Source organism: Ranitomeya imitator, chromosome 4, assembly GCF_032444005.1.
Source record: "Ranitomeya imitator isolate aRanImi1 chromosome 4, aRanImi1.pri, whole genome shotgun sequence".
NCBI classification, from domain to species: domain Eukaryota; kingdom Metazoa; phylum Chordata; class Amphibia; order Anura; family Dendrobatidae; genus Ranitomeya; species Ranitomeya imitator.
This window is the reverse complement of record NC_091285.1, coordinates 191,240,728-191,257,873: the sequence shown is the minus strand read 5'-3', so window position 1 is coordinate 191,257,873 and position 17,146 is coordinate 191,240,728.

Sequence of the window (17,146 nt, the reverse complement as noted above, 5' to 3'; positions counted from 1 at the left end):
TCTCTGACCCCCGGGACCTCATTACAGTCCCCACCCCGCTCCACCACACCCGAAACACCCGGCACTGGGGAAAGACTGGACATGTACTCACGTGGCTGCGCAGGTGCTGTGTCCCCACCAGCCGTGCTTCCTGAATCCTGCTGGTCCATTTCGTCGTGATGTTCGTTCCCGGAATCATCGCTGCCGCTCATCTGCCCCAGGCCCGCGCCCCTGGCCTCCACGTCACCAGGGGGGACCGAGACTGGCGAAGGCGACCGGTCCCTCGACCTCCTGCTGGATCTGGATCTGTCCGGCTCCGTGATTCCTCTGCCTCCAGCCGCTGGACTGTCTCCTCTGGACGCCGTTCCTGCGGCCCGACCACGACCCGCTCCTTGCCGTGATGCCGCCGCTGTCCTGCCCGATAGTCTGCTCTGCCGTCCTGTCGCAGAGCCAGGCGCACTGGGGGGATGGGATCCGGGTGCCCCCGCCGCAATTGCGCCCGCCGCGATACTCCCCGGCTCCTGCCTGGTGGATGCTGCCGCCGCCGCTGGGCTCCTTCCCCGTCCCCCTGCTCGTGTTGCCGCCACCGCGGGAGGTGCTCCCCGGCGGGTAGAAGCTGCTGCTATCGGTGCTGCGGCGCCGCCGCGCCCTCTGCTAGGCCGCACCGGAAGTGCGGCCCTGACATCCTGTGCAGCGCCGGCGTCCTGCCGCGTCTGCACCGCTCGCCCAGCACCGCGCCGCCTCGCGCCGGCAGGGCCGCCAGGTGGATTCCTGCCGGGGGAGGGGGCGGGCAAGGTGGATCGGCCGCGTCCCCCAGCCCCCGCAGGGTCCCTGGAGGGGCTCCGCGGCCTGCGCCTGCCGCACGGTGTAGTGTCGGGGGACAGCCTGTCTGGCGGCCTAGACCGCCTGGTTCTGCTGCCCCGGCTCCCGCTGTCCTGGCTCCCACTGCCTCCGAGCAGCCCTGTGAGCTGCTCCTCCAGCCATCCGGCCCTCCTGGAACTGGCCTCCCGACGAAGCTGAGCTACCAGGCTGTCCACAGAAGACATGGTGAGAGGGATGTGGCAGCAGGTCCACTCACTTCGCCCGTCTAAGGTAACTGATCTCCCCTTTTCCCGCACTTTCCCAAGCCCCCACCTCCCTTTTTGCAAAAATCCCCACCCCAAATCCCCGGGCTCCTTTACTCAATAACACCTTTATTTTTTAAAAGAAAACCTACTGCACTGCTCCCATGGCAACGCAGTCATGTGGGGGCCTCCTTTTAGCTGCGCCCCATACAGCCCCCCCTCTGGAATGCTACAAGGACCTATAACATGCAGTTTACAGTATGCCACTGACCTTATTGTTAGCGATCTTAGCCTTACCTCTGATTGAATGACCCCCCAAAAAGTGTCTAAAGCACATAATTGTTATTTTTACATTAAAAGCACTGTAAAGCACATAGTATGTTTGCCCCCAATATATTTATCAAGCAGAAGAAACAGATTCCTACCGGTTTGGATAAGTGATCTAATAAGTACAATAACTTAGTAATGCAGATGTAACTCTGGAGTTTTGAATAACTCATTTATTATTGTTCCAGTTTTTCTAAATTTACATTTATTTTGTAAGCATTCATTTGTTAGAACTCCTCTGAAAGAGCTGAAAGTGCAGGGGCATATAACACTATTTTGTTACAAGAAGATTTTTTCTGCAACCAGTAATTGGGGCTATGATCCCAGACACTGCCATTACCAACATTTCTTGGTGGAGTCTTGGTCTTTGTTTTGCTGTCATTTTGGCAACGAATGGATTAATCACTCTGACATTGTTATCCTACCCCCCTTTCTCCGCTCCCTTGATCAAGGCAGGGAGCAGGTGCCAAAATACTCAGATAGTTACACCTGAGCACTGCAAGACGCTGGCAGACACCATTTATTACCCGCGGCTATTTATATATTGCGCGAGCAGGTGTGGTGAGCATGCAAGCATCTAGAAGGAAATAGGACGACAATTTATTAACCCTCAGCACGAGAAGAAAGGAATGTTATAATGAATATGAGCAATCTCTTCTTTGTAGTTTGCAGACTACTGCAATCAGTCTACGATTATTTTACAATTAGATGAAAAATTGAATCGAGGATCCGCACATTGTATTTTCTGCTTTTAAAACAGTGGCAAATAAGCAATGTTTGGGTTTAACATTGCTGGTGCATCCGCCTGCCTCCCCACAATCACTAGTTTTGCTTTTTTGAGTTGTCACAGCTACAGAGAAATGGTGTGTATTTTTAGCATGTTCTGCGCTCTCCGCTGATCCCCAGCTTCATATGCCTTTCTGTAATGATGGAGATGTTTGGTATCTGAAATATTCTTAAACATTGAGGGGAATGCTGTATTTTCTGATCTGTTATCACTAACAGGCTGGATGCATTCAATACCTAAACTGTAGTGTCTATAGTACTGTATGTGCCTCCATCTCATATGCTAGTACTAGTGATGAGCGAGTGTACTCGTTGCTCGGGTTTTCCCAAGCACGCTCGGGTGACCTCCGAGTATTTGTTATTGCTGGGAGATATAGTTTTCATTGCCTCAGTTGCATGATTTACAGCTTCCAGATACGCTGAATACATGTGGGAATTATTACACAATACCCCATACTTCTCCTTATTTGGCTAATCTCTAAATGTGTTTGTTTTATTTCACTCCCTGTGACGTTTTATTTGAGAGGAGTCTCAAACGTGCCATCACAGAAAGCTGGGACTGCACTCACTTTCCTTCAGTGTCTTTTGAGCCTATTTGAACAGGACGCCTCATGGAGTGGTGCTGCAATTACTCACTAGTTTCTTGTATTGCCGCTGTCTGAAAATGTCCTGGATCCATGGTAATAGACTCTGCAGGAAGCATGAGTGTAGCACCTGCACTCTGCTTCTTTCTGGGCCGCAACTTCTACCTATGAAACAAAATGTCATCGGGGGCGGTGATAAAGCAGTGAGTGACAACAGTGCTGCCACACAGCTTCTATTACTACCCTCAAATGAATCTTTAACAGGGGGAAGGTATAGAAGCAGCGCTCTGATGATGATTCTTTTTTTTTTGGTACATTGTATATGGAGGTAGTTCCTCGTGGTATGCACCTATTCACACTATCTTGGAGGTGCCAGTCATTCTTTTGTTAGTTCTATGATTCGTTTGAGATTGGTGATAGAAGCTGTGAGACAGCGATCTGACAACGTCTTTTTGCTCAGTTAGAAGATGCAGTACCGGAGATAGAAGCAGAGTTCTCTCACCGTGGTCACCTCTTCTGCAGTGTCTATCATCATATAGCTAGGACATCTTCATAGGATGGCAATGCAATAAACTGTATCAAATAACTATAACGCCACCCCTTTTATAATGTCCCTTTCCAGGAGTGGGGATAGACACTGCAGTGAAGTGAGTGCAGCTGCCTGTGACATCCTGTTTTAAAACTCCTCTTTCAGGACGTGAAATATAAAAAAAAAAACTCATTTAGGGATTAGCTAGATAGGGAGACGTGTAGGGCATTATATAATAAAGATAATACAAAAGTGGCTATGGTGTAAAGCTTGATATTTAGAAAGGATATTCTAGGTACGGGACCAACCCTTCAATTGGATAAACATACATTGAAACCAGGCATTTTTTACACGTGACAGAATTGATGCAGATTTCTCACCCAGATTCCCTAGTGGAAAACACATTGTGTATAATGCAGTAGCAGCAAGGTGGATTACATTTTAACAATTCTCCACCATGCCCTTGTAATGTGGGGTGGTAGTACCATACCATGAAAAGACGGCCGCATCACATCATTGATTCTTATTTAGACTCAGTGACGAGATTCTTGACACACTCTCCTCTGGAAACAGTTCAGGGATAGTTTATCTTGGAGGGGTAGCTTAGTTTAGAGCAGGCATATAGGCAGTTTTAAATTGCTATTGAAGCACTTGTATACCATTGCTGCACCATCAAAACAAAAGTCATTTTTTGGGGCTACATACTGTCCTTTTTCTAGTAAAATTGCTGTTACTTGCATTTAGTGTAGGAATAGCCAGTGGAGGAAGGATAATTTTGGATTAGAGGCATATAGACAGGGTTTATATAGTCCTTCCATAAGTATACTTCTGCTGCAACCTAAAAAAAAGTCCTTTTCAGGGCTACATATTTTCATTTACTCATTAATGTCAGAAAGTTTGCAGGCATATATTATATACCTAATTTAAAATGCACAAGGTGTATAGTAAAGGACAGAGCAGAGGTCGTGCTGCTGATGGTGCATGCAGAGGCTGAGGCCATAGGTCAAGGGGGAAACTGTGCCTGCTGCAAGAGCACAACAAACATGCTCATCCATGAGATCTAGCTTCCTGTCCCACTTTTAAGGGGGGCACGGACCATCACTCTTGAAGTCAGAAGAGTGCGAACAGGTGATCATTTGGGTGGCAGATAATACTTTCAGCATGTTTCTCAGCACCACCCTGTCTTCCACATGGCTCTGTCTCACTAGCCAAGCGTCTCTACCACATAATCCTCACCCTAATTCTCCTTCTTCCAAACATGGTGAATCCCAGAAGACAAGTATTTCCTTAGGCTAGTTTCACATTTGCATCTATGTGCGCAGTGTATCATCTGCCACCGCATGCAAAAATGCATGCCAAGGCAGCATTTTTTATCCGCATCAGCTTACGCATAATGGAAAAAAATGCAGCGTTTGCATGCATTTGCATGCGTTTTTGCTTGCGTTTGCGCTTTTTATGGGCATGCGCTTGAAATTTCCAGGAGGGCATGTCTCAATGGGCGTGTCTCAAAAAGTTCCTGGACATGTGCATTCCAAAGTACGCAAGTGCATCGAACGTTTGCGTACGTATGCGTTCCCATAGACAGTAATGTGTTTTTTTAACGCACTCATCCACATGCACATGCCTGCGCATATTTGACTGATTTTTGGCGCTTCCAATAATGCAACATGTTGCGTTCGCCATGCCCCGCCGCACACCAAGAAACAACGCATGCATAGGCAAAAGCATGCGAATGCATACAAACGCATGTCCATGCATACACCATGTTAAAGTTAGGTACGCATGACGCATGCGGATCTATGCGGATCGTACGCTGCCACACAGACACAAATGTGAAACCAGCCTTACTTTGACACTTCGAGGAGCTCATTAAATTTCCATTTATTGATTCTGGCCTCTCCCCTGCATGTTTCAAGAGGAACATGTGTAGTGATGCCCAAGTATTTGAGCAGACATGGTTAGAAGAATACAACTCTTGGAAATGGCAATTGAGATCTCGAGAGGCAGATGCTGATGAGACACAGTTGCAAACAGGTGATGTTATTAAGTCAACAAATCAGGAGGACCAGAGTGCAGAAGCAGAAGGCAAGGTGGTTGACAATAAAGTCAATTATCCAACCTGGAAAGGTAGCATACAAACTGAGGATATCAGTGCAAAGGGGGAGGGATTTTTAGCACCACAACTGGCAGAAAGAGGCAGTGGGGTGGCCAGAAGGCAGGCAACTGTTCTTCAGAACACCCACTTGCAACCAGTTCCCAGCCCAAGGGTTAGATGTTCCCCCACTTTTTCAAATAAAAGGTTAGTCATTTGCAACCTGTGCTATGCTAAGATCAGCAGAAGCCTGACCACTAGCAGCATGCTCAGGTACATGTCATCAAAGCACCTGACTAGGTTGGATAAATGCCTGGGTGACACCACTGCCTCTCCCCCTGTACTACTTGCTTGCCAATCCCCTGTTAACGATGCAGGCATCCAATCCCCTGTTAACGATGCAGGTATAGATGCCTTGCATCTATCATAACACAGGAACACAAATGCAAATATCCAGGCACCCCACCACAGGTCAAAACACTAGTCGGCCACATTTATAGGCTGCTTCTCTGGAAATGTTGCCGTTTAGTCTTATGGACACTGAGGCTTTCCACAAACTCCTGACAGTCCCTCTATAACATAACATCACCAATGCCCTAATCAATGCAGTTACTTTCGAAGGTCCGCTGAACGACCGACAAGTGCTTGTGGCCAGGGACGCTGCATTTCATCGACGGCACACTGAATGAACCTTAAGGAGGCTGAGGCCAAGTCCATCCCTGGGATGGCACATGTGCTACTTACACCACAGACTGTGGGCCCTAGTTCCATCAGGTTTTCCACCACCTCCTACACCATTTCCTGCACCCCTTCCTCCTCCTCCTCCTCCATCTCTGAATTGACATCTCAGAGCACATCATCCAAATCATTTATAAGCTGGAAGCACAGCAGCACTGCCTGGGTAAAGCAGCAACCTGCTCTGCTGAAACTAATTTGTTTAGGTGACAAACAGAACACTGCTTCAGAGTTGTGGAAAGGTATAACAGACCAGACAGATCTGTGGCTCTCACCGCTGAACTTACCACCAGGCATGGTCACATGTGATAATGGCCATAACTTGGTGTTGGCTCTGTGGCTCTGAAGCTTGGCAAGCTCGTACCTGTACCATGCCTGGCCCACGAGCTCAGCTTAGTGGTCTAGCTGTTCTGCCTGAGCTACTTGTGAAGGTACACTGTGTGTAAGCCCATTTCCACATGTCAGCTACAGCTGCCGCCGATCAAGTGCAGTGTACGATGTGACCACATGCTGGAACTCCAAATTACATATGCTGGCAAAGCTTTATGAGCAGCAGAAGGCAATAGTGGAATACCAATTACAAAATGGCCATCGTTATTCCAGTCAGCTGGTGGCAAATAACAACTTATGAGTAGGCATGGATTTCTGACATCTGTGAGCTTCTACAAGACTTGAACGAACAAGATGGTGAGCGGCAATGATGCCATAGTCAGCGTAACCATCCCGCTTCTTCTACTTAAACTCTTGCTGCTCACAATTAAAAAAGAATCTTTGCATGTCGACCAGGAGGAGACTGAAGAAGAAAGTACACAGGGTGATACTACCCAGCACAGCCTCATCCCATCTTTTCAGAGTGGATTGGGTGATAAATAATGAGCAGGAGGAGGAGGAGGAGGAACAGGAGATGGTTGCCTGCATTACAGAGGGTACTATCAACGCCAACTTCATCTCATCTGTTCAGCGTGGAAGGGCTTAAGATGAGGATGACGAGAGGAAGGAGGAGTAGATGGATAGTCATCCTCCTGGTGACTACAAGGAATTCTTGCCTGTTGAGAGTTTGGCACAGATGGCCCACTTTATGTCCCACTACCTTTCCTGTGACCCTCGCTTCATTTGCATTTTGACCAACACTAATTACTGGTTATTCACCCTTGTCGACTGATGCTGCAGAGAACTTTCCATCTCTCCTTCCTGCGGCAAAGAGGTCTAGTAAAATAGTGAAATCCCAGAAGGCTCTAGTCCAACAATTAGTAGAAAAACAGTATCAAAGGTCTGGGACAGTTTCATTAGACCCTCTTATCGCCCAGGCCCTGATAGGCTGGGTGCTCTGACCTAGACGACTGTACCAGCATCCTCTGTGATTCATCTATGCCGTACACATATTAGGCATCCAAGATGGACACATGGCATGAACTGTCCCTCTATGCCTTTTAGATGCTGGCCTGCCCTGCCGCTAGTGTTTTGTCAGAGCAGATTTTTAGTGCCGCCACAGGAATAATATTTAATAGGAGCATCGGCCTGTCAACTAAAAATGCTGACAGGATAACTCTTCAAAAAGGAACAAGACTGGATTGGACTAGAATTCTCAACCCTACTGGATTATACCAGTGGAACATGAAGCCAATTGAATTGTTCCTTTTTTTTCTAGTACAGTATATTCCAATGCACCCCTTCTCACCCAAAAAAGGGTATACGATTCATGGTTTCTTCTTTTTTCTTGTCCTCCTCCACCACTACATCAACAGGATCATCATGTGGCCCTTGCTCCAAATTTTTAGACTCTAAACAGGATGCCCTCACTCATTATTTTTAGAGGGTAAACAGGCGACCCTCGCTCATAATTTTAAGAGGGTCATTAGGTGTCCCTCACTTATAATTTTTAGAGGGTAAACAGTAGGCCCTGGCTCATAATTTTTACAGGGTCATGATGTAGCCATCGCTCCACGTTTTAGGGGGTCATCATGCGGCCTTCGCTCATAATTTTTAGAGAGTCGTCGAGTTTCCCCTTGACTTTCATTCTACTCAGTACTTGAGTCAAGCCAGTCGATTCGAGTACCGAGCACTCGAGCTTTTTAGTACTCACTCATCACCAGAGACTACCATTCAAAAATAAACTCTTTACTCAATTGTATCTTGATAAGAGTTCTATACAAGGGAAAACTTGTAACCTTTTCCACAAAGTTTCCTTCCTCAGTAGTTTACTCTAGTGCTCTCTATGCCCATTGTTTCCCCTATTTCCCCACAACCAAAATTTAAGGCTACAGAGTTTCGCATTGACTTCCATTCTACTCAGTATTTGAGTCAAGCCAAAATGCAGCACTGCTCACCTTGGACCTTTTTACTTCACTCACTTTGCAATCCAGGCCCTCTCTGACTTCACTATCAGGAAGTCCTCTCTAACCTTTCTTCATAGTCCCTCCCTCTCTAGGCTAGTTCCAAACATCAACTCCAACTGTTAAAACTACACATCATTAACGCATTACACTATTCATATTACAAAACACAGTTCACACTACATAATAATAACATGATAGGTGTCTTCAGGGAAAGGAATGTGACAGCAGCAGTCTACTTACTTACACCCAGCAGAAAATTTACATAAAGGATTTGACCTCAAATGTGTTTTGTTCAGTCCACATTATGTGAATTCTTATATCATTTTTGTTGTCTGAATGGGGCCTGAGTCCGTGCCCATGTCAGTAACAATTCTGCAAAGGATCCAGAACCCAGTAGTCTGAATGGAACCCGAGTCCAGACTGCGCCTGCATACTTGACCCCAAGGATCATCAGCTGCATTATCGGGAACTGCCTAGGAGTATTACATGGACGCTACCTGCAGATCAAGCTTGACTCCACCATCAGGAGCTCCATTGAACACCAGGAAGACACTTAACTATGCCCCTCCTAGGCAAACTTGGCTCCATGACGTAGTAGGTCCACAAACCAAGTGTTCCACATGTGTGTGCAGCACCCCAGGTGACCGGTTGCTGCAGTGATGTTGCTTTTCCTTCGGGGAAGGTAATGTCATGCTCAGAGGCAATGGAGTTCTCTTCACCAGGTAAGGCACCCACACACAACACATTCCAAATCCAGGCCAGGAGGGGGAGCTCAGGACCCCAATTCAGGGGAGCTTCCCTATGTTATATGTATCCTGACCTGGAGGAGGTGCTAGTTTAGTCTGGGAGAGACACTGAAGTAGAAGGAAGTCTGGAACTGAGTGCAGACAGAGAGGCCTGGCAGCCACGAGGGAGCTGCAGCCTCTGAAAGGACAGATAACCTGGAAGGGTTGGATGTGAAGTGCCTAGAGAGGAAAGGAGCAAAGGAGAGGAACAGGGCTCAGAGGGGCACTGTGTCTGGGTACCCTCAGATCTGAAGTGCAGTACTGAGAACTGGGAGCCCGAGGCTTTTGTGGGACTCTAGGACACAGAGTAGAACCGGAGGGCTAGGGACTGTATGTAATTAACCCACACCACGCCTGAGACGCAGCAGCAACTAAGGAGCCCGGGGCATATTAGAGTTGTGCCCGTCGTGCAGGTACCTGTCCCAGGACAGGGGGAAACTGGAGGACCCTGTAGGAAGTTTCAGGCAGAAGGGACTTCATCTTTACTGGTGCAAGAGGAAAGGCTCACGGACCTCACCTGGAAAGGGGGACCCTCTGTTGCCTCTGAGCTGGCCGGAACACCACCATCCGTGCCTGGTACCCTGGACTGTGGCCAGCAACCTACAGTAAACCAGGTAACCACCGGCACCTATCATCTTAGCCACACACCACAGGACCCCTGGGGACTCCACTTCACCTGTCGGAAGTGTAGCATCCGTGCTGCCTCAACATCCCCCAGGGGACTTCTTCAATGCAGCATTGGTCCCACTACTGACTGAACACCACAGGTGGCGTCACAACAAACTTTGAACATTTTTCCCTTTAATGGTGAGGCACAGGGCCATGGACCAGGTCGCAGCCATCGTGACATCCCCCGTGCGACCAAACCCGGTACTGAGTACCCCACTGCTGAGTACACACACACTGTATACGCCATGCACAGCCTCTTGCACAGTACCACCAGAGGAACTTTTGTTTGCAGAATGCACATTTTCTGTTAGTACAATAAACCCCATTTCAAGGCATAAACATTACTGTGTCCAACAGTTATTAGATATATGAAACTGAAATAGCTGTTGCAAAAAAAACAATTTTTATAAAACATTAAGCTTAAGATTAATAGGGGTGCCCAAGCTTTTTCATATAACTGTATGTTTTGTACACGGTAAGTCACAGACAGTTTTTAATATGAACTTGCACATGAAGGAGAGAGACAGCTGATGGGGTAGACAGGTCAAAGAAGAGAGCACATGAGGGAGAGAGTCTCGACGCTGCAAAGCTGGCCCCCATCGTAACATTACCGCCCTCCTGATGCAATAGCATCAGGCCTCCATCTAGTCTTTCATAATAAGAAGTATTCATCACCATATACAGTGCTTTCATTATTAAGAGCTTATGCTTTTCAGTGCTGTAAAAATATGGAATCCAGACACAAAGCCCAAGAAGGCGAGAAGAATCCCCTCTCTGTAGTTGGGCACAGTAGTGGCCATAGGGACGGACATAGGGGCCCAGGGAGAGTACATTAAATAAAGGGTCCCAGAATGAGGACATTTATTACTGGAAGGGGCCCAGGATAGGGACCTTATAAAGGTGGAGATTGTGGTCCAAGATGGAGACATTAAATAAAGGGGCCAAGGATCTGGCACCTTATTAAATAAAGGGGTGACATAATTACTGTATTGAGGTCAGGATGACGAACATACATTATTGTTTTATGGTGGCAAGTGGCATAATTACTGTAGGGGCCAATCAGGGGACATTATTACTGCTGTAATTTACTTTTGAGCTTACTGTCTTCCATGGGGAGAACAAAAGGGGTCCGGCTACTGTGCAGGGTGGCACTATGTCTTTTTTTCTTCATCTGACATAGTATAGAAGTCGAGGAAAATAGTGGGGGATGTGCTCTGGAAGTGATCAGCTATAGCTACTGTATCTGTGTTATTTTCTGCAGAGACGAGTCTTTGCTGGAAGAAGTAATGGTGGTCTGCACTGGATGAAGAAAAGACTTCAACTACAGATGTCACCGGTGAGTCAGTTCGTTGCTTGTGAATTTACACTATATACTGTGTACAAAGCTCCTTTGTAGATTGTCACTGGTGATCACTTTATTACCTGTACACTGATACTATATACAGAGCTCCTGTGTATAATGTCACCGGTGATCCCTGTATTACCTGTACACTATATACCATATACAGAGCTCCTGTGTATAATGTCACTGGTGATCACTGTATTACCTGTACACTGACACTATATATAAAGCTCCTGTGTCTAATGTCACTGGTGATCTCTGTATTACCTGTACACTATACACTATATACAGAGCTTCTGTGTATAATGTCACTGGTGATCACTGTACTACCTGTACAATATACACTATATACAGCACTCCTGTGTATTTCATTGGTGATCACTGTATTACCTGTACACTGACACTGTATACAGAGCTCCCGTGTATGTCACTGGTGATCACTGTATTACCTGTACACTGTACACTATATACAGAGCTCCTGTGTATAATGTCACTGGTGATCACTGTATTACCGGTACACTATACACTATATAGAGAGCTCCTGTGTATGTCATTGGTGATCACTATATTACCTGTACACTGACACTGTATACAGAGCTCCTGTTTATGTCACTGGTGATCACTGTATTACCTGTACACTGTACACTATATACAGAGCTGCTGTGTATAATGTCACTGGTGATCACTGTATTACCTATACACTATATACAGAACTCCTGTGTATAATGTCATTGGTGATCACTGTATTACCTGTACACTGACACTTTATACAAAGCTCCTGTGTATAATGTCACCAATGATCACTGTATTACCTGTACACTGATACTATATACAGAGATCCTGTGTATAATGTCACTGGTGGTCACTGTATTACCTGTACACTGACATTATATACAGAGCTTCTGTGTATAATGTCAATGGTGGTCACTGTATTACCTGTACACTGACACTATATACAGATCTCCTGGGTATAATGTCACCTGTGATCACTGTATTACTTGTACACTGACACTATATACAGAGGTACTGTGTATATTGTCACTGGTGGTAATAACAGTGTTGTTAGTGTTGCGGTTTGTATTCATAATCAATATTGTAGTATTCAGGCACTATGTGTTAGTAATTTGTGGTCTGGTCACGGCGTGGCAGTATTTCTCATTGTATGTGGTATCATTTGGTCACTATATGCTGGTAATATTTATTTTTATTTATTTGTACTCATTTATATAGCGCTATTAATTTCACAGCGCTTTACAGACATTATTGCCACTGTCCCCGATGGGGCTCACAATCTAGATTCCCTAGCAGTATGTCTTTGTAAATGTGGGAGGAAACCAGAGTACCTGGAGGAAACCCACGCAAACACAGGGAGAACATACAAACTCATTACAGATGTTATCCTTGATGGGATTTCAACCCAGGACCCCAGCGCTGCAAGGCTGCAGTGCTAACCTCTGAACCGTTTTGCCCTAATATGTCATGTTATTCGGTCACTATGTGGTGGTAATATGTGATCTGGTCATGGTGTGGCAGTATTTGTCCCTTGTATGAAGTATTATTCGGTCACTATGTGGTCTGGTCATGGTGTGGTGTTATTTCTTCCTGTATGTGGTAATATTGGTCTTGATATAGTGGATTGTGTTGTGTATGGTGGTCATTGGTTCTCATTGATATTAATTAGGAGAAGATTCTTTATTTCCAATAGAGTTTTAATGCTTTGTACACAGCGGCGGAGATGCACTTACAGGGGGTATCCAGTGGAAAAAAGTAATCACCTCTCCACAGGATAAGTGACAACGTATTGATTGGTGGGGGTCTGACTGCTTGGACCCATTCAGCAAAAGGTGGAACTTTTTATTACCATTAGACTGGAGTGGCATGTCCAATAAAGGCGAAGAAGAAACCCGACACAGAGTCCGAAAATTAAAGTATAATGTGACAAAATTTATTAAAATGTATAAATCGAAAAAAAAGGGGGGTACAGTGAGAAAAATACCATAAAACGGCACTACACCAGGGACAAAAAAATGGCAATAAAACAGTTCAAAATAACACCTCAATGGGAATTTTCACTTTCATATATGTGCATAGTTATATACATATATATGCCATATAGCTATAAATAGTGGTAATACCAGGACTGGGGTGTAAAGTGCATGTGCAAGATAAAGTGGCTACAGTCTAATAGGAATAGATAAAAAAGGGTAATATGGACTAATCAATGTGTAATAATACCCATAATGTAACAGCCCATATAGTAATGAGCCATAAGCGGACAAAAGGAACAACCATATGTGCCCAAAAAAACTATGTAGATAGGGAAAGAGCCACCTGGTATTTACCTGCTGTGTAAGATGTAAGTCCCTGGGATGTGCCGAGCCCCGACGCGCGTTTCGGCGTCTGCCTTCGTCAGGGTCCCTTCGTCAGGGACGAAGGCAGACGCCGAAACGCGCGTCGGGGCTCGGCACATCCCAGGGACTTACATCTTACACAGCAGGTAAATACCAGGTGGCTCTTTCCCTATCTACATAGTTTTTTTGGGCACATATGGTTGTTCCTTTTGTCCGCTTATGGCTCATTACTATATGGGCTGTCACATTATGGGTATTATTACACATTGATTAGTCCATATTATCCTTTTTTATCTATTCCTATTAGACTGTAGCCACTTTATCTTGCACATGCACTTTACACCCCAGTCCTGGTATTACCACTATTTATATCTATATGGCATATATACAGTCATGGCCAAAAGTATTGGCACCCCTGCAATTCTGTCAGATAATACTCAGTTTCTTCCTGAAAATGATTGCAAACACAAATTCTTTGGTATTATTATCTTCATTTAATTTGTCTTAAATTCCTATTAGGTATATACTCACCCTCGGACGCGCACTGCTTCCTTCCGACAGCCTTCCTTCCTAAGAATCAGCGCTTGAAGGACCTTCGGTGACGTCACGGCTTCTGATTGGTCGCGCGAGCGGTCACATGGGCGGCCGCGCGGCCAATCACAAGCCGCGACGTCACCGCCAGGTCCTGGAAGGCTGATTCTAAGGAAGGAAGACTGCCGGTTAGTACCAGGGCGCGTCAGAGGGTAAGTATTGCGATATTTTTTATTTTAATTCTTTATTTTACACTTTAATCTGAATTCCAATACCAATTCCCGATATCTTAATCATATCGGGAATCGGTATCGGAATTCCGATTCCAGATTCAAAAGATCGCCGACTTCATGGCCGACCCCACACTGGGGTCGGGTCGGGTTTCATGAAACCCGACCTTGCCAAAAGTCGGCGACTTTTGAAAAATCTCGACCCGTTTCGCTCAACCCTAGTGGTGATGTTTCCCTCCTTTACATAAAGTACATGTGTGCACTGTGCCTTGAGTTTGTATATTTGGAGTGGCATGTCCGACTAGATCACTGATCCATTCATTCACTCTGTGGCTGCACTTGTTTTTTTCTGGAAGCCCCAAAGAGAATGAATGGAGCTGCGGTCAGACATCCCACCTGCCGCTCCATTTTAAAATAGGGATAAAAGTGCCCTGGCAGGGATAAAACTTCCCCATTCTTCCGATTGGTGCAGTTTCTAAAGGTCAGACCTAAGCGATCACCTATCCTGTGGAGCCCATGGATCAGTGATAACTTGTTTTAACCTAGAACCCCATTAATGTAAACTATCATGATTATACATCCCAGTTATGGTGCGCACAGTAGCAGCAGCCGCCTGTGTTTTACAGCTGATGCTCCGCTATAATGACAGATATTTGCATATAGCTGTAGAGTGGGCCCCTAGAGTCCATTCCCCTGGTGGGCCCCAGACACCCCAGTCCGAGTCTGCTTCCAATAGACTCGGTTAAGCATTCAGTCATACTTACACAAATCAATTAAAGGGGTTGTCTAACAAAGACTACATTTTTATATATCCTTTCAGGGAATATAAGAGGGTAATTGTGAAGGGGTCACCGCGACAGTGTGAAGCCAGAAGATAGCAGCGTCTGATTGCTCCCACTCCGGCACTGAGAAGAAGCACTTCTCCGTCATATTAAATGTGTTTCTTTCTTCTGGCAGAATAAGGGTTATCCGGCCATATTGGAAATCACTGTGCTCAGCTGTGCTAGATTAGCCACTCCTTTTCCCTTTATAATCTGGGCTCTGAAACTAATCCTTGACAGAGCAATCAGTTGCTGCATGGCTAGCGGAGGGAGAGGAGTTCATATGAGAAGGAGAGTTGGAGGAGTTATTAGTGACTGTTGATTGGTTTGTATGCATGGTAATTCCTCATCTTCTCTATTTTGGTTTATTCCTCTACCTCCACGCCCCAGTGCACACCTCTGTTATATGTGAGTGAATATTTTGTATGCCTGGAGTTTTCTGTTAACCCTTTGTGTGTGTTGCCTTGTTTGTCAGGTTGGTGTACTACGGTGCACAGTAGCATCCCTCTTCCCTGGGTGGGGGAAGAAAACAGATGGAGAGCTAACTCAAGACATAAGGCAAAGGTGGAAGACCCAGCATTTTCACCTATAGAAGAATCCCGAGGAGAAGGTCGAACAAGGGCGCCCCCTAGTGATAGGGACAGAGAAAGAGCCTCTGGTCCCGAGTCACCCAGCAGCTGTGTCGTGACAGTAATTTTGTCAATCCATTATATGAACGAGTGCTCAGAACTTCTAGCTATCAGTGGCTCCTTGTCCAGTATACGTAAAGAGAACATGACAGGTCCCCCAGGCCCAGTAGACCGCCACCATGTGATTGCATTGTTAGTAGTGATGAGTGAACGTGCTCGCCACTACTCGTTACTCGCCCTAGTATCAGTGTACTCGGTGTACTTGCCGAGCACTGAGCATTTCCGGGATTATTCGGCAGTAACTGGTGTCTCTACCTAGAATTTTTGGCGGACTTTAGAGACCCAACCACGCTGCAGGGATTGTCTGCCAGGCCATGAAACACCGCAGCCATCTTTGTTGTGGTCGTGCAGTGATTGGCTTGGCCGCAAAGCATCATCCCGAGTATAAGAGGCCTGGCGCTGCCCTGCTCACTGCATTCAGCTCCGGATTCAGTGAGAGTGTTGAGAGCTGCTGCCATGATAGGGTCAGAATCATGGTTTTTATTGTTAGTGTAGGTCTGCAACTGTTAAATCCACAACTCCTGAGAAATCAACAGTCCTTTTTACAGCTGTGTCGTGACAGTAATTTTGTCAATCCATTATATGAACGAGTGCTCAGAACTTCTAGCTATCAGTGGCTCCTTGTCCAGTATACGTAAAGAGAACATGACAGGTCCCCCAGGCCCAGTAGACCGCCACCCTGTGATTGCATTGTTAGTAGTGATGAGTGAACGTGCTCGCCACTACTCGTTACTCGCCCTAGTATCAGTGTACTCGGTGTACTTGCCGAGCACTGAGCATTTCCGGGATTATTCGGCAGTAACTGGTGTCTCTACCTAGAATTTTTGGCGGACTTTAGAGACCCAACCACGCTGCAGGGATTGTCTGCCAGGCCATGAAACACCGCAGCCATCTTTGTTGTGGTCGTGCAGTGATTGGCTTGGCCGCAAAGCATCATCCCGAGTATAAGAGGCCTGGCGCTGCCCTGCTCACTGCATTCAGCTCCGGATTCAGTGAGAGTGTTGAGAGCTGCTGCCATGATAGGGTCAGAATCATGGTTTTTATTGTTAGTGTAGGTCTGCAACTGTTAAATCCACAACTCCTGAGAAATCAACAGTCCTTTTTACAGCTAATTCGTGGGTCCCGATATTGCAAAGCTAGGTAGGCTGGGCACAGCATATCCATATCAGTGCAAGGCCTGCAGGCACTGTATGTGCGTACATAGCTCCCACTGCATCCCTTCCAAAGCTCTATAACTGTCTGCTGCTACTGCAGCTTCTATACTATATACCTAGTTGCATTTTTTTCTCAAAAAAA